The 19703-nt window shown below is 37.4% G+C and overlaps 1 long non-coding RNA gene across 10 annotated transcripts in view; it reads right to left on the bottom strand.

The window, feature by feature from the left end:
* The window catches only part of LOC119860932, a 162874-nt gene that overhangs the window by 73180 nt on the left and 69991 nt on the right, over nt 1–19703 (bottom strand). For all 10 annotated transcript variants that reach the window (XR_005294694.2, XR_006274003.1, XR_006274004.1 and 7 more), the window contains exon 3: nt 13758–13862. This is a non-coding gene — a long non-coding RNA (uncharacterized LOC119860932). The remainder of the gene's footprint in view (nt 1–13757; nt 13863–19703) is intronic.

Raw genomic sequence — 19703 nt, 5'->3', positions numbered from 1 at the left:
CAAATCCCACATATCCCCAGCAATGGAAATCCTTCCACTGCCACCTGAGGAGAGGGACAAACTCCACCAAGTAATCATTCCTTCCTTGCTTGCTTTTGAGATACTTGAGTCCCTTATTTTCTATACTCTGCCCACCCTACTAGGAGTATAGGGCCCAATATGAAAATTCAACAGCTAAAACCACCCTACTGTTGTATATTATGTGAGAAAACAATGCCCTCATTTCTGTTTTTTCAAGCTGCTAGTCAGCATGAGGTATCTGGCAGAATATTAACATGTGCAACTGAGCAAGGTCTGATATAAAACCAACCACAAAGTATATCTATTGAAGTGGAATAGCAAAAGACATGAGAAAAGAAAGGGGTTCCCACATAAGGGGATATAAAGTATTTAATACGCTCCAGAATCATCAACGAGATTGGAAGATATGAACAATGTATTGCTTTGTTGATATCTTTTTTCAGTTTAATAATCTACAAAAAATTGCAGTATATCTGTAGCACATTTTCTGCTTTCTTTAAAATACCTCGCTCAAATTTCAAACATTTTAACTCCCGGGTCAAATCAGCTCTCTCTTTCTCTCTGTCACATTGATAAATGGATCTATTTAAATTTTTATCATGGGAAAACTCTCTTTCTTGTGTCTTTTTCACTATCAGATTTCATGCACAAGATAACATAACATGTATTATTTTTGTTACGTTATCCAGTGCAATAAAAATAAATTGAGTCGTGATGGCACAGATGTCATTGTGGAATGGTTGTGTTCGGTTTACAGAGTTAGAGTGTGTCTGTATGTGGTGTAAGGAAGGTCAGTCTCTGATTGATATAACAGTGAGATTAAATGTATTATTAACCATTAAACAATAACATACCAACTCTTAGTTAAACTGCATAACTGCATTACTATTGTATCCGTATAATTTACTCTGACAAATAAAATTGTCCAATCAAACATTAGTAGAACACATAGTAGCAACTGAGTTTCCAGATCTATATTACCATTAGAAACTGGGGGGTGCCCATGGGTACAGTAAACACCTGTGCACCCAGTGACCCGATGGCAATAAGGCTTCATTCATCCTGTAGAATTAGAAGGTGGGTGGGTAGTTCCAAGAGTGATCTAATATTGCATGTGAATTGGTGTACCCAGCACTGTAGTTATCATGCCTGCACAGAAGTACCTTTTTAAAGGGGAGAAAATACTTCTGGGAATAAAATGCAAAGAGAAAGTGCTCTTCAAGTAAACAAAGGGCTGAATACAACGTTGTACAACCCATCCACAAATTGTGGCATATCCCTGTGTTAGTAAATAAATAAGTTAGAGGATTTCAATACCTTTTTGCACTTACCCTCATAAACAACTAAAGAACTAAAGCAGGTTCTATATGAACCACCAAAGTTTAATCTTTCTTGGCAATCTGTTTCTTCTTAAAGGAAAGTAAGAAAAAGTCATACAAAGTCAACTAATTTCTAGGTATTATTCTAAAGAATTATCTGGTTTTTCTGCCAATAACCAAACCAAAATATAGTTAAAGAGCCTTAATAACAATAAGCATTCTATATACTTAACCTATATGCTTAACCTTTACCTAATAATGTTAAGAAAATGCCTAATGCTATGGCTACTGTAAAGATAGAAAAACAGATACTAAAAGAATATAGTAGTATTTAATGACAAGTTACAAAGAGTGCTGGTGAAAGAAAAGCAAGTGAGAAAGGTTAAATAAAAACTATAGTACCTGCAATCTTTCTACATTAACTTCCAATAACTACAGAATACAATTCTTCCATATATGATTTGATTTCCTGATTTGTGCATTAAATATTTACTTCTAATTATAAACTTATGTGAGAGCCAAACAAAAACTAATTTGCATTATTAATGATGCAAGAAATGTGATGTTTAGTCTCTTAAGATTTGTAATAAAGAGGAAAATGTTAGAGATTTACTTTCCGTTTTTCATTTAACAAGGCGAGTTTAAAATGATAAAACTTATTTAATTAACCAAGGCTCCACTTATGAATTACTTGTTCCTGCCAGCAAGGATGTTTAAAAAAAAACCTCTGAAATGAGGCTGAGACTACAAAGAGTCCATTTTCAGCTTCAGAGTCTCAAGGGAAAAATCAAAGGGTTTCTTTCTTTCAACAGTTTGGGTGAGATGATATTTTGAGATGTTGACAGCTGCCAAACTGCAAAAACAGTGAACAACCAAAATGAAATCTTTTTTATCTTTCTGAATTTTTCTCAATGTTCAGCTTGACTTTCTTTACAACTCTTGACTGAATATTTCTGCTGTGCTAAGGAACTTTTAACTGTCCATATAATTGTATCTTTTACATCTGGCTACAAATGGTCCATATTCTCTATTATCAAATAACACCAGTGATGAATTTTTTTTAAATAAGTCCTTACATAATTTTTTATTATTATTTTTAATAGTAACACCAACAGGTCCCCAATCCGTGTCCCACAGTGATGAATACTGCATAACACAATACAAGAGATAGTACCTGTTCCAAAGAGTTTTCAGTCTAAACATTTAAGGTCTTGATCATGCAATATACTGCACATGGGTAGACGCCTACATCCACATGGAGCCTCACTGACTCCAATGAGGTTCTGCCCACGTGCAGTGCATCATAATGTCGAGAACTAAAATTGTGTGCATTCACATGAAAAACTGATCAGTCTCTTAATCGCCATCATTATTATAAACAGTTATTTGTTTCACACTGACCACGGAAATAATTTGCAGTGGTTAATGGTATAGATGTATCTTGTTGGATTCTTACTATGTTTAGATGCATACAACATATTTGTAAGCAGATTTGTTCAACTAAACTAATTGACATAAAATTAATAATCTTTATCCCACTAAATAAAGCTCATTACTTTTAAAAATCTTTTCTATTTGTATCCAATATAAATTGTATCATAATCTATTTATGAAATAGAAAAAGATTCCATTGATCTGACTGATTCATTAATTTCAGAAGAGACCACTCCTAGGAAAAGTAGACACAAGAACATGCATGTGAAATACACACTCACACACACACAAAATGTGTCTTCATTATGATTTTTATTTAATCGCTTTTACTTGTAGCTCTATTTTTATGGCATGGGGGATCTTGGGAGATTAGTGATAGCCTTTACTTATTTCTTCTGTTTATTGTGTCATATTATTCTCCATTGTCCAATGTCTTGCTGATCCCTGTGTTTCTCCTTCTTCACTAATCTACCTTTCCTCAACATCTACTACTGCTAAGCCCTGGCCCACACATTAGTCACCCTCATTACTGTAACTTTCTTCCTTCTGGCCTCCCATCTCCCCCATACTATACAGTCTATCCAAAATACCACTTCTATAGTAATCTTCCTCCTCTCACTTCTGACCATATTTTTCCTGCTTCTCATATACATTCATTGACCTCCTGTCCTTCACCATTAAAGTTCAGTTCCTCTCCTTTATCTACAAGGGCCAGCATAGTCTCACCCTCAACTATACACTCTGTTTTCTTTCCCCCCTCCTCCTTTTTACACTCCTCTTACTCCTCTCTCTTTACTGCTACCTTTCTCACTGTCTACTTCATGTCTTCACTCTTGCTGCTACCCCATGCCTGGAACACTAAATCTCTACCCTTTCTCCAAGCATCCGTTCTCCTCTTTCAAACATTCCTTAAAATCTGTCTCTCAGGAATTCTTCCTGGCTTCTCCTCAAATGATCCCTCACAGCCCTTTTTTACATGGTCTGTTGTACTGTGTCATGTCTTTGTGTGTTCTGTCTACCTCAGGGCCTGATCCTGCAAACACCGGTCATCACGCATAGGTCCCTAACATTAAGTATGTGAGTTGTCCCATCCAAGTCAATTGGAATTTTGTCTGATCAAGAACTTAGTAAGAAATGTAGTATTTGTCCTGTTCACATTAAGTTCCTTTTAACCTCTGCTTCTCCAAGAAATAGAAATTTTAAATTTTCTTTCCAACGTGGAAGGCCAGGGAACTTGGTTGGCCAATTGGTTGGCCTCCTAGTTTTGTTTTATCAGTCAATCTGATTTCTGGAGTATTTTGTCTTTGCTGTGCTCAGCATGAATAGACATAGAATCACAGAAACATGGGGTGAAAAGGGATTTTGAGAGGCAGCAAGTTGAGCCCCCTGTGGTGAGGCAGGGCCATGTAAGCCTAGACCACCCTTGACAGGTGTTTCTCCAACCTGTTCTTAAAAACCTCCAATGATGGGGCTTCCACAGCCTCCTTTGGAAGTCTGTTTCAGAGTTTAACTATCCTTATACTCAGAAAGTTTTTCCGAAATCTCCCTTGCTGTATATTACTCTGATTACTTCTTGTCCTACCTTCAGTGGACATGGAGAACAACTAATCATCTTCTTCTTTATAACAGTCTTAACCATATTCGTTATCAGGTCTCTCCTCATTCTTCTTTTCTCAAGACTAAACATGCCTTTCCTCATAGGGCAGGTTTTCTAAATCTTTTATCATTCTTTGTGCTTGCTTCTGGACTTTCTCCAGTTTGTCCACATCTTTCCTAAAGTGTGGCGCCCAGAATTGGACATAGTACTTCAACTGAGACCTCACCAGGGTCAAGTAAACCAGGACAATTACCTCTTGTGTCTTACATATGACACTCCTGTTAATACACCCCAGAATGGTATTAGTCTTTTTCACAACCTCATCACATAGTTAACTCATATTCAATTTGTGATCCACTATAAACCCCAGATCCTGTTCAGCAATACTACTACCTAACCAGTTATTTCCCATTTTGTAGTTGAGTTTTCCTTCCCAAGTGTACCACTTTGCATTTCTCTTTACTGATTTTCATCCCTCTGATTTCAGACCAATTCTCTAATTTGTCAAGTTGTTTGAATTCTAATCTTATCCTCCAAAGTGCTCACAACCTCTCCCAGCTTGGTGTCCTCTGCAAATTTTATATGCAGATTCTCCACTCCATTTTCCAAGTCACTAAATAAAATATTGAATAGTACAGGATGCAGGACATCTTCTGAACTTCTAATCTCACCACCATCATACACAGGACAGGGCAGGATTTCTGTAACAAAGGTAGTAGGCGCTATGTGTACCTATTCATCTTCTTTAAAGCAGAGCAAGTATTATTAGGAAATAAAAAAGAATAATTTCTGTGAGCTCAGTTAATGACCCTCAGAAACATCATCAACTGTATTTAATTTTAGGAAAGGTTTATGATCACATTTTACATTTAATTTAAAAAATAGTCAAGAAACTGAGGTAGAAAAGCTAGCCACTGCAACTGTTCAGTAGTTTTTTTAAACAAAACTTTTACAAGAGTTATCATAAAAAGAAAAGGAGTACTTGTGGCACCTTAGAGACTAACAAATTTATTTGAGCATAAGCTTTTGTGAGCTACAGCTCACTTCATCGGATGCTACAAGTACTCCTTTTCTTTTTGCGAATACAGACTAACACGGCTGCTACTCTGAAAAGAGTTATCATGAGGACTTAAAGCATATGTGCAGCAGCCACAAAGACATGGGGGGGAGGGGCTATTCTCAAAGTAGTCTTTATGGAGGGCCGATCAAGGTCAATGATCCATGGACTATGTTGTAGTTATACCATAAACTATGATGAGTGTGTATGAAAATAAACTTTTAGAGAAATGTCTAAGTACAGAGGAAAGAATGTAACCACAGTGTAAGAACTCTCTCAAACATCTAAAGGAAATCCAAAATATTTCCACTTCCAAATATCTCTCATTACATTGTAACTCTCCTGCACTAACATGACATCATTTTCTGAGGGCTATAAAGTCTTTCAAAAAAACACAAAGAATTATACAGGTAAGGCTTTGTGATTCAACTTTAAGGTGATAGTTCACGTCAAGACACTGATGTTCAGTACATGAGGATTTACTGAGCAACTGAAGCACATGTCAGTGGGAGTCATATGCTGAAAATGTAGCCTCAGGTTCTTAACTCCTAGCCCTGTTCCATTTTTTTAAGATGCCAGCAGGATTATTCTCACAGTGGAACAAACTTGGTACAAAGAACATTTATTGAATACTGCTCCCATTGAAGTCAGTGGGAGTCTTGCCACTCATTTCAGTGGGAGCAGGATGTGTCCATTACGGCCCAATCATGCAATTACATTGTAGGCAAAACTCCCATTGACTTCAATAGGTCACAGACAAGAAGGAATTTAGTTTGAATCTCATTATTTATACTCCCCTTGTTATAGCACTAGACCTTTGCATTTGAAAAAAACTTGTCAATCCAGCTGTTTTTTGTGTGTGTGTCTGAACCTGAATTAAAAGTTATAATCCCTGGATATGTGACATCAAAGTGTGTTGTAAGGAATACTATTGGGATGTCGCAAATTTTACACTCACACTTCAACACAGGAATAAAAATGGAAGAGAAGATGGACAATGAGGCCCCAAATCCCATTGAAACATGATTAATTTACACGAGGGATAAGGCAAACTGTGAACAACACAGGACAGGTGAGTGGATTTTAAATAAGAATGTTTTTGGCACATGTAATTCCTCCTTTAAATGTTGATGAAACATTTTTGTTTATCTCTCAATGTTACTTACAGATCATTCCTTTTCCATATATACTCAGTACAAGCTTCAATGAAAGTTAAAGATGTTTGGCACATTTGTATCTCAAGCATGTCTGCTTGTATTTTATTCTTGCTTACTAAGTACATTTACAACTAAAGATGAAAACAGGAGGCATAAAAAGAATGTGCTGTATAATATCTTCAGTGTTCTATGAAAAAAACTCATCCTATAGAATTACGATTTCATTGCAACCTAGGTACTATAGCTCCGACTCAAGATGTATCAATTGTCCATTATGACTAAGCGAGCCTTCTGTTAGATCTAAGAGTGTTACTTTGTTATTTGCCAGAGTAGAATGTCTTTTAAAACTATTAAAAGGACTCAGGAAATTAATTTGATCATCTGTAAAATTCTTTGTGCCAATGCAATCAGTTGCACATTTACATATTTTAATAAACACTAATTATGAATTAATTCTTTTCATTTGCTTGAGTTGCAACTACTTTTAACATTAACAGAAACTGGTTTTATTCTCTCATTTATTTATACAATGTGCTCATCATCACTGACTCCAATTTCAGCGATGCCACCATTGTCTGCACGTAATTTATGACAAACGCTCCCATGAAGAGAATACAGGGGGTCCCACTGTCTCCCGAATGGGATTAACCTGCTCGAGGCAGGGGAAGTTCCATGACTTTCAACTCCGTTTCCTACCCATTTCTCCATTGCCACCACTCTGGAAGAAGTAGAAGATTTAACTCCGTTTTTTGTTAGATACCTCATGACCTATGAGACAGATACCATTTTCCTTAATGTCCCTTGGTTCCCCTGTATTGCCCAATCCCATTGGCCCCTACCATCCCTGGAGAGAACTGCTCCTGCAGGAGTCATGCTTCCAAAGGTTCCCTGATCATGCCTGTCCCCTCCAGGAGGAGTGCAGAGTGAAAGGCAGTACAAGCTATATTACTGAGCCATGCTGATCTACAGGTTTCAGGGAAAGAGGGGAATTCAGAGAAGCACAAATGGCTCCCTACTCCCTCCAGTTTTGCAGTGGCCAAACCACCACAGTGGCACTTCAGTGGGCCTGGTGAAAGCAGTCAGCAAGTGTCCAGGCAGAACTCTTCACTTTCACCAGCACAGGATCCCCTCAGCACGTGGAGATAATTATTCCCCTCATCCTGCAGTAACTTACTTCATATCCTTTAACATATATTGATTATAGTGACTAGACTCCTAAAATCAAGAACACTGATCACGAACATACTCATTTCTATTTAAAATAGTGGCATGCATGTTTGTTATGTTTCACCTAGTGATGACATCAAACAATTGCCTTCCAAGAGGACATAAAACTAATTTTATATTAAGACAAACCTGTGTTGTTCTCTTGAAGTCAAGTCTGCATTTTTGATTTTATGGGAAATTTTGAATCATGCTTATAGCTGGGATTGAGCTTCTGTGATGTGTGCTAATCTCGTATCACTTTTGGAGATTTAGAAAGTTATATAATCTACCCAGGGTTTAAAATTGAACATAAATCTGTCAACTCTCATCTCTCTCAAGAAATAAGACCTACCATAAAGAGAGCCCTGTTTCCATTTACTTGGTTTCTTTTTCACATCTCTGTCATACAGGGTTGCCAGCGCAGACAGCGTGGGCACTAGCACTCCATCTATGGAAACCTTCATTTTAATTTTGGTTAGATTTAATGAGACAATGAATATGCCAGTGTCAGCTCTGAGTAAACTGAAGGGGTTTCACCTCAGTGACCCCTCTTTAACCATGCCATGCAGATAGGCACATACAGAATAGTAAATAATTTAGTAGCAACAGCAGAAGAACACCTGGTGTTGTAGCTTCCAAATTCAGGCAAACCAGCCTGATGCATGTACGACCATGTTTCTGGTCTTTTAAAGAGCAGCAAAGGTATTATTTGTCTCTTCACACCTGGCTTTGCAACTGAGAACAACTGGAAAAAATGTGGAGTTTCAGCAAACTGTCTGCCAACTCTAGGGAAAAAGTCCCACTGGATTCACTACAGTCACCCATCAGGGCTCCATTAAGCTCACCACTCTTCTGCCATTTAAATGGGATAAAAACCAAGCCACCACACTGAGAATGCTTACATGCTTCAGTTCACAGTTACAGTGGTTTTGTCTGAGACTGAGTCCAGAAACAGAAGGAATCTGTTTAAAAAACAATATTCGTAATTGGCGGCATCTATTTTTCTTATTACTTTTTTAAAATCTAAATAATGTTTTGCAGCTCCAAAGCACCTTTTGTCGGAGACATTGGAAGAAATTTTTTAAATGTTCATTTAATTCTGTGAGGTAAACGCTTTCATCCCCATTTTTCAGGGCGCAGGATGTGGCTACATTAACATTGCTATAAGAACCTTCACTTTTTGGTTTCTTGACCTTAGATGACTTCCACTGGGAACCTCACCATCACACTAATAAAAGATTTTATATTTTAATATCTAGTCATTATTGTTTTTTTCAGACTTGTCAGTGCTCTCCTGTTTCTTCAATCTCTTCATCAACTTGGGAGCCATTTGACATTTTATGCTGCTTTTCTCATACTGTGTTTTTGCACGTTTCAAGTTTCCAGTCAGACACCAAATACTTTCCTCCTTTCCTACTGCTGTTAACACTATGAGGATCAAACTAATACTAAAGTGTTTTCTCACAAAATAATCATTAAGCATATCTTGTAGTTCAGTTCATGTGACACCTGAATATTTGCTTCCTTAATAAGTAATTTGCAATTAATTCACAGAGTCATTTCTAAAAGAATGTTGTGCTGTCACCATGCTTTTAAAGTGGCAAAACAGTACTTAATTTCTGACAAAACTTCAGTGGAAGTTGCACATATGCCTCTAAGGGCAAAATTTCACCTTTGATGAGGAATGTCCCCTAGATGCCGGAATACAGATTCCATTCATTTTAATGGAGATTATATATACATCTTCAGCAAAGAATGTATTTATTTAGAAATTTGTATCAGGCATTTGGGTACTTTATATTACCTCATGAAATTATTATTTACAATATTCAGTTAAAAAGTTTATATTTAGTAAAAGATCAATAATAGAAGATCCTGTACACTAAATGAATGAGACAACCCCCCACCACAAAGTATTCAGCTGATCTACTTTCAGTCAAAAGCTTCAACCAACAGTTATGCCTTATGTTGTGCCCTGAAACTCAACAAAAGTCCAGCTCAAATAGGCTCCTGAGGTTTCAAAAAGAGTGGAATCTAAGGAGAATGTTCTGCTGCTGGTCACAGACAATTTAAAATTTTGGCATCGACAGTGAATGTAACCCAGTGTGGATCATAACTCCTGCAATGGGATATAGTGACAGGGTCATTTTTTTACATTAGAGGTCCCAGGCTATGCCATGCTTTACAGATCACAAATAACACCTTGAATTACAGGGGGAAGCAAGTGTGAACAAGTAGCTAGAACACAGGATGGAGCATTGACAATTTAAGAGATCCATAATATAATGGCTTGTTCCATCTGTTTTTTCAAGGATAATTCCAGATAGAGTGTATTGTATTAATCTAGTATTTAGGATACAAAAGTATGGTGATCTATCACATGCTGATGCAAGGTCCACATCAGACAGGAAAGTCACAGTCCCTGGGCCAATCATAGACATTTAATGGCACTGTGTGCCAGAACTGACATTTGAGATTCCAGAAGCAATGCTGAAATCTAATACAACTCTGAGATTGACCCTTATTGACAAAGGGGCAGATTTTCAAAGGCAGAAGTGGGAGTTAGGCACTCAACTCTCATTGACTTTCAATGGAAGTTGGGTACTTAACTACTCTTTGTGTCTTTGAAAATCTCCCTCAAAGGCTGGATATCCTCAATAGAAGTCTAACTCACTGCGCTATTCCTTGAGATGCTTTCCCCAACTACGTACATCATTCTTGAGCTGTGAAGAGAGGCAGTGACAGGCAAGCACATAATAAAAGGTTTTTGAAATGAGTTGGAGTTAGGCACTGAAGGGATTAGGTTTGTCAATTCATATTTAGTGGACTAATCTGAAAGAAAAAAGTACAGAGCAAATCAGGTGTAGGACAAGCAACTAACCACTAAGTGAAACCTGGAGTTTGGGGTAAATGACATAGAAAACAAGCAATTCACTAAATAGGGTGGTCAGTCCTCTTCATTATTTATCACTCCTCCAATTTTTGTGTTGTCTGTAAACTTTATCAGTAATGATTTTATGTTTTCTTCCAGGTCATTGATAAAAATGTTCAATAGCATAGAGCCAAGATTAGGTGATCTATTAGTCTGATCCAGTATAGCAATCCTTATTTTCCTACATCATTTCCATCTACTTTCAGTTTACTCAGTTTGGTGAGTCAGCAAAACTTTGTAAGCAGTGATATCAAAGTGTGCTGACATCTAACAAACCAGTATGGACACTTCTTGAGTCTGTAGGTAACACACAAGGAGCTCTTCAACCATAGATCCCAACACCATCTCTATGCTAAAACCCCATATCTAAAACCTGGCCACTAGAGATCAAGGACACTCATGACCTTAAGTAACAATTATAACTTCACCTTCTCAATAACCTTCCACTAAAATGGTAGGTTAGAGATTTGCCAGTAATCAGTAATCCCCTAAAGGGGAGCTATACAGTACTAAAGCAACAAATCTTTCCTAGTAGAGTGCAGTGCAACAATGCAGAAGAGAATTCTGCAACAATGCAGAAGAGAAAAATAATTCCTTAAAAAGCAAACCACAATACTTAAAAAATAATGTAATATAGGAATGAGTAATTCATATACAGTGATTGCAAAATTAAGATACTGGCAATACCTACATATTGTATTTATGAATATATGGAAATGTAATTTGCTGACAATAATTCCACTAAAATGGAAAGATTTTCTAGTTTTCGGAGTGTGGGGGAAAGAGGATTGTTTGTATTAACCGTTCATTGTAGGCGTGAATGGACTTAGCATTAAGCTAGTCAAAAAAATCAACTTTTTAATTTTTCAATAAAAAGGGTGCAATTTTCATGATTTTTTTAGTGAAAAATTTCCCCATTTTTCAAGCAACTGTAGCTTAGCAGTATATACCATATGTCCATAACCTGTTTATGGGAATCCTGAAATATTCATCACTTTAATCTCTTTAACAGAGACTCACTAAAAGTTTCCTGTATGTTGTTTTGTATGTCCTATATAACAAATGTTAGAAGACTGTGTGCAATTTACAACCTCTTAGCCTGACCCAGTTCCCAGTAAAGTCAACAGAAAGAAGATCACTAATTCCAATGGGAGCTGGATCAGTCTCTGTCTGCAGAAACAGTACATCCCCAACCACATTTTCAGTGGAGGAAAAGATCCTACAATATGTTATATTCTTGATCTTTCCATGGGAAATGAGTGTAAGTGTATGAAGGACAAAAATGGAGCATACAGTAGAAATAAAATATACTTCCAAGTAGAAATTACAAGATTATTAAATACTCTGAGTAAACCTACAAAACGCTAGCGATATAATGAAATTGCGCAAATACACTTCCAAATCCAATTATAACAATGGAGTAGTGATTATATAGTTGCTTTAACAGTTAAAATAAAATATGTTACTAGATAAATGTTTATATTAGAAAGACATTATTAGATTTTCTTGCATTTATCCACTGTAGTGTGCACAACCAGCCCTTGAAGCCAGGGACAGATAGAAAATAACAGAGGAGAGAGATTGAGTTCACTTGCTAAATATAGCTAGTAACAACTGATATATTTCAACTCAAAAAGATAAATAGAGAGATACCAGATACCAGTACATGACTTGCACAGCAAATCAAAATACTGCCTCTTCCTTACACTCAGAGCTCCACCAGAATTAGTAAATTTTAAAACAACCAGATCATGACACAAATAAAACCGAAAAGGACTCAGCAAAGAAATCAAAACGACTCAGAGAAAACAAAAGAATACCAAAAAAGAGCCAATTATTCCAACCATCAATATTCCTCAGTAGATGGATGGGCAGAAAGATACATAGAGTAAGATAGAAAGAATACAATCATGCCTATCATTTAACAGAAAAGTGATACTTTTCTGGAACAGGTGGGAATGGAGTCACTTACTTTGTTTATTTGAATAGTCACTTGATGGAAATCCATCATGTCAAAGCATTAACATTTACTTTAAAATGTAAATGCTTTGAAGCTTGTAAATATTCTGGAAGCTCATTTAAATCTGAGCAAGCTAGAAAAAGCAGAAATACATGCCCTTTATTACAACTGTTTCATTTCTGATTTAAAAGTAAAATAACTCATCTCCTGTTCTCTTGCTCTGACTACTCTTTGCAATTTTTAAATTGTCTGATGACTTTAAATGTAGGGGTTGTGTGAAGGAAGGGGAAGTTACACATAAAAGGTGCCAGGTTATCTAAAGAATGCCAACGTCACTTTCCACAAAGCAATACATATTTTTTACTTTGTGTCTTTCTGTTTCTCTTCTCCTTCTGTTCCTATACTCAATCCCATCACTATTCTTTGTCTCTGGAAAAAGCAGGATTAATTTAATCAACATGTTTATGGCAATAAATTTTATTTTTCTTATTATGTAACCACTAACTCATTCAACACAGGCCATGTAACATTCTTCAGATGGTAATGACGGCTTTTTGGTCACACACTCACCTGGGCCAGAAGAAATTAACTTGCAGACTTCAATAACACAGTCAGATACTCTGGAGATAAGCACCACATAAATACACAGATATGGACTGATTAGATAGACATTGTTTTCCTTTCCCCGGCTCTATGAGCCACCCAATCTCCTAAGACTCATGGGCTCTTCACTTTCTCAGAGTATATATATGACATGCTAAAAACATAAAAGAAAATCCTGGTTGTAACATACTGGGCTGGCTGTTGAGGATTTCCATGGGGACAGAGAAAAATAGTCCCCACAACAAGACAAGGAATGGCAGCTGAGCTGTTCTGCAGGCACCTACTCCAAACTTATGACTGAAGTAAGCTTTGCAACCTAAGCTTTGCAACCATTTATATCCATATCCTCCTATGTGGAAGATAGTGGATCCAGGCAGTGGTTGCTCAGCAGGCCTGTCCTGTCTTGAACAGTTGGTGCAGTTGGCAACTAGGAATGGACCTGGGCTAAGTAGTGCACTGGGGAGTACATACCTGTGTAGTCTTCTAGAAATTGTCCTGAAATCTCCCCTATGGTACCACCTCAGGAAAATTCATCTTGTACTCTTGGCAGAGAGGGCAGGATTTGGTGCTGTGTCCCTAAACAATATGGCAATCTTTGTTATAAACAATAAAGTATTTTTAAAAGCTGCTAATTAAACAAATTTCACACAAAAGTTCACTTGAATTAGGTGTTGCTGTATTTGAATATTCTGGGGATTGCAAATCCATTTCCTTCACCTAACACACACCCAACATATAGCCCTGTGAAATTTTCTTCTGATGCTTTGACAGGCTGATGAACCAGCCTGTTTTCTCCCACCCACCAAAGAGCAACCATTGTACAGAACATCTTTGAGAGCTCTACAGCACTCCCTAACATAAGGGAGTAAGGTTTGTTTCATGTTTTCCTTCTGATGGAGTATTCATCTTCAAAGCACCTTACATATGAGAGGGGAGCCTCAGAAGCATATATGGGGCAATTCAAAGAGTTTTACATGGAACAGGAGGGGGTTCCCCTTCAAAGTTTCAGTCTTGCATCTGCCAGAGAAGAGCAGATTCAAAACCTAAAAGGTCACTGCTCCTAGCTGCAGAGGGACCTGATATTCAGAAGACTTCAACTAAAAATAAGGGATCGTTATACACTGTGATGACCAAAGCTTCTAGGCAATGCTCTTTCTCTCTCCCTCACACACAGAGCACTGCCTCCCTTAGAAAAAAAATTGATAAAAACTGTAGGAGACATAATGGGCTCCAGACAGCTGAACCTCTACCCAATGCATCCTCTTGGTATGAATATAAATGTTTTTGGTACACTGGAGAATTGCACAGCCCTGTTGTCCAAATTACCTTGAACAAGGCAATGGGGTTTAATTTATACAAAATGTAGCATAAAGAGTAAAGAAATCAACAGATTTTTGATAAATTATTTCAGCTTTAAGTTAAATCACAGGATGGATTTTAAGGTATGACGCATTGAGGAAATATTCCATGTATTGCCTAAATTATTATTACTACTAGCTGTATTACAATCTTATATAGCATCCATAACTGAGATCATGGCTCCATTATGCTAGGTGCTGTACAATTACAAAGTCAGAGATTGTCCCTTTCCCACAAGTTTACAATCTAAATAGCTGATGACAGAGAAATTGAGGGAGAAAGAAAGTGTAATTAGCCTGATTTTACACATAGGGAACTGAGGTATAGAGAGATTTAGGCTTTGTCTTCAGGCATATTTGCACCAATTTAACTACAAGTGTAATTTAATATCTGCAATTTAAAATCTATTTAGTTTAACCAATACAAAAGACTCTGTGGATACTCTTAAAACAATAAAGAAAAGGAGTACTTGTGGCACCTTAGAGACTAACAAATTTATTAGAGCATAAGCTTTCGTAGCTGTAGCTGTAGCTCACGAAAGCTTATGCTCTAATAAATTTGTTAGTCTCTAAGGTGCCACAAGTACTCCTTTTCTTTTTGCGAATACAGACTAACACGGCTGCTACTCTGAAACCTATCTTAAAACAATATAAACCTGTTTTTTATTAATTTAACTTAAGCCAATAGGGAACAGATTTAAGCTAAACCAAACAAACCACTCTGAAACTGAAATTAGAGTGTCTACATAGGGTTTTGCACCAGTTTAACTAAATTGGTTTATAAATAATTTAGGTTACACCAGTGCAACTTCTCTGTGTAGGCAAGGCCTACGTGATTTGCCCAAGGGCATACAGGAAAGTCTGTGGCAAAACCAGAATTTAAACTCAGATCTCCTGAGTTCCAGTTCAGTGTTTTAACAATTAGTATTTTATCCAATTAATTGGAAAGGAAAGGTTCTCAATGGCACATATCTTAACCCACAATTTAATATCATGTGATTGGTAGCATCTGCTGTGCAGATGGCCAGGATCTGAACAACAAAGATGTGGTAAGTCAGGAGTAGTTGCATTACCAGAGCTATGTGGAGAAGCTTCCACATCATCTCTATGGTTCAGGCCAACACTATTATCTCCACATTTCCATGAGCACTGAATTCAATGTCAAATCTTCACAAAGAGTTAGTTGTTGTCAATATATCTCAATATCCTTATGAAGGATAAGAGATTAACAGAATAGAATCATACTCTTGACAGAGAGACAGACAATCTCACAGCTGTATCCCCATCTCCTCTGCAATGAGTAAAGAATGATCAGTGCCCCCTACCCTTATCAAAAGGTTGGTTCCATCTAAGGCAGTTGTTCCCTTCATTCGAAGTTGCACCTCTCTATTCCTGTCACTGCTCAGCTAACATTAGCCACTTCTCTTTCTCGTCATATCATTTCACTAGTCTGTGAAAAAACAGTCTTTGATGTAGCTCCTACCATCTGGAATAGCTTTTCTGTATTTCTCCCCTTCATTAGTGCTCCATCTATTTTCAGTTCTCAGTTAAATATACAGTATCTTTCCTTGCTTCCCTATTACTCTATATTTCTCTCTGCCTCCACTATTATTTAATGTTTATTTGTAACTGTTTAATTTAAATCTGTAACACACTTTGGAATACTTTTTGCGTGAAAGGCACTATACCAATACAGTTGAATTATACTTTGTGTGGAATACTTTTTTTATTTTTTAACTGCAAGTAACATCTTTTAAGTCTTCAACATTGTTTTCATTGTCATATGCTTCATTTACTTCAGTGCTGTCTATGACATTTCAGATTCAATGTATTTACTTCAAGTTGGGTTTTTAAAGGTGGACTGGGAGGGATCGTGGCATTTTCCTTCCCTTTTGTAACCTTTGTTCTATCAAATTTTCATTTGCATCTAGAATTGTATATTTATTATTGCTTTACATTGACTTGTCATATACGCTAGGACTTGTGGGACAATTCCATTTGTTTAGCATAACTGTAATGACCTCACTGCACATTAAGCAGTGGGGGCCATTTTCAGGTTTGTTGGAAAAGGTGTGCTCCTCATTAAAGGCTAGAGAGCCAGAGAGTGACTTGCAGTGGCAGTTGTATACCAGGTCAGCGTGTGAACACTGATCCGTCCCCCCGCACCAGGTGACCGAATGAGACTGGGGGACTATTTAGGTTCACACAGATGTAGGAAGAGCCTTCTTTTACCTGGACCAGGCAGAGCAGCTCAGCAAAGTAGTGAAATACGAGGTATGTCATAATCCACTGTGGACATTACTCCTTTCCTGGGGAGGCTGGGAAGGAATTTTTTTCCCCTCACCACCACATTGGCCAAATCAAGGTGAAGATTTTTCATCTTCCCTGCAGTGGGTTGGTAGCTTTGTTGGGGCAGACATGAAAAGGGGGTTGGGCTGTGAGGTCATAACTCTTTATGTGAGTATGGGGCAAGTGTCCAGTGCAGGTACTCCATAGGGAAGCAATATAGTGATAAGATAAAATGGGATTGACAAAAGATTGAAAGGAGTTATTCTTTAAAGGAGAAGAAGCTGGGGTGAAAGGGTTGAGGTTCCTATGACTGGTACAGCAGGGAGTCAACCCCCTGCTCCTTTATAGTCCCCCCCTTTAAACCTCATTTGAGTGGGTGTGGGTGCAAGGCCCAGCAGCAGGTTGGCTGGGAACCAGAATGGGTAAAATGGGAGAGCTGACAGCAGCCCCCTCCCAAGTATATGTAAATGATTATGAAAATATCTGCACTGTACATTTGTATCTGCTGGGTCCTCCCAGGCATTTAGGAATAAAGTTGCAGTCTAATCAAACCATATCCAGTGTCTCCTGTCCTTTGTCTGAGCCAGCATAGCCAGACAATGCGTTGAATGCATTGCATATTATCTGTTGCCATATACATTTTCATTTGCTATCAGCTACAGTTGGTATTTCATGAAAGTTGTATAATGATCATATAATTATTTTAACACTACTGGGACACACCATGCTGTATCAAGTTCTTTTAGTTTGCACCCAATTGATAGATTTCTATCCATATTTTATCCTCACTCTAAGCATCAAGACTGCAAGCCTTCTGACTTCTTCACAGAAAAGAGCCATCCGTTTATGCCCCATGTGGTTCCTGGGTTGTGAAACAACATAAAGCTGCAAATGATGAGCCACACACTCTTTTCCTTCCTGCTGTGTGCAATGAAGCCAGAAAGCATCCCCTAGTCTAAAAAACTAAGACACTGCAAACTACCTCAATGTACAGGAATCGCTAACTCTAATAAGGCATTAGAACTATTTTTCCCTTAGTTACATTTTTGACTATGTGTAGCTGATACTCTTTCCTGCTGGGTTCTTTCAGCAAGTCTATGATATTTTCTTTTGCCATGTTGCCTGCTTACCTTTTTTAAAAAAGGTTATTGAATGTGAGTAAAACACAGACCTTTACCATAGAAGCACAAGAATTCTTTTGAAAAGAATTGCTCATCAATTTATATCTTGTTTCCAGGGAGTCTGAAACCGAGACAGATATAATGCAGCTAAGAAATAACCATAAGAACAGTATTGACAGTCAACCAAAGTGTGAAGTAAAGCATTCCATGTTTTCTTCAAATGAATCTGAAGTTTACTTCTTTTATATAAAATTGTATTACACTTCCAATAATTGTATAAAATATTAGTGTAACATGATTATGAAGTACAAAGTTAAATATAAACTTTGTATGTAATTACCTTGTTAGACAATTAGTTTGAAATACTGAGAAACTGAAAAGGCTACGTCAAGAAAATGATGCAGAGATCAAAGACAGAAAGAAAGAAGGTAAGAAATAGAGTGAAAGAATGAACCATAAGAATTCTATAAAATCTAGGTGGCCTCATGGTACAGTATATCTCAGGATTCCATGATGTCATATCGCACACAGAAGCTATATTGGTGACTTGGAGTTACTATGTAACCACAGGACAAAGCACACCATAGGATTCTTTGAGGACATATCACACACATTAACTCAATCAGACCACGTAATGTTACTGTGTAACATGACATGATGAAGCCAATTTGGAGCATTGCTGTATTGATGAAGCCAATTTGGAGTATTGCTGTATTTTTGAGTCTGGATATACCCCAAACCTCCAAGTCAACACTCCATACCCCAGATTTTGGATGGAATGGGTATAGATTTGCATACATACATCTGAACTCAACCCTTCATTCTGGCTGCTTTTTCCATAAGTGCCTATTGTCATGCTTCTTGCACCGTCCTCTGAAGTAGTGGCTCTCAAACTTTCCAGACGACTATACCCCTGGAAGGAGTCTGATTTGTTTTGCATACCCCTCACTTAAAAACTACTTACTTACAAAATCTGACAAAAAATACAAGTGTCACAGCACACTATTACTGAAAAATTGCTTCCTTTCTCATTTTTACCATATTATTTTAAAATAAATCATTTGGAATATAAATATTGTACTTACATTTCAGTGTATGGTATATAGAGCAGTATAAGCAAGTCATTGTATGAAATTTAATTTGTACTGACTTTGCTAGTGATTTTATGTAGCCTGTTGTAAAACTAGGCAAATATCTAGATGAGTTCAAGTATACTCTGGAAGACCTCTGCATTCCGCCCAAAGTACACATATCCATGTTTGGGACCCACTGCTCTAATGCATCTCAGGTGGTAATGGCCACTTTTGGGGACAAAATATTCATCCATTATGGCAATTTCTATGTTTCTATATTTTTCAGATTCCAAACCAGAAGGTGCCTGTTTACTTGGATGCAACTCAAGTCTTATGAGGGCATTTAGTCTTGTGATATTTCCACAGTTTAGTCTGAAACCTCATGAAATCAAGTCCCAAAAAAATCAGCACCCTCAAATCTTCCCCCAAAACCTTGGTCAGGATTCAGTGTAGAACCCAACCCCTGTCTTTGCCAAAACCATATCCAGATCCCAACAGTGATTTCTTTGACCACCTCAGACATATGCATTTACAGAGACATGCACATATACCAGACTATGGGACAGATTCTGTTCA

Source organism: Dermochelys coriacea, chromosome 9 (assembly GCF_009764565.3).
Source record: "Dermochelys coriacea isolate rDerCor1 chromosome 9, rDerCor1.pri.v4, whole genome shotgun sequence".
Lineage (NCBI taxonomy): Eukaryota > Metazoa > Chordata > Testudines > Dermochelyidae > Dermochelys > Dermochelys coriacea.
The sequence above is the reverse complement of the archived record's forward strand: the minus strand, read 5'-3'. Positions and strand labels throughout refer to the sequence as shown.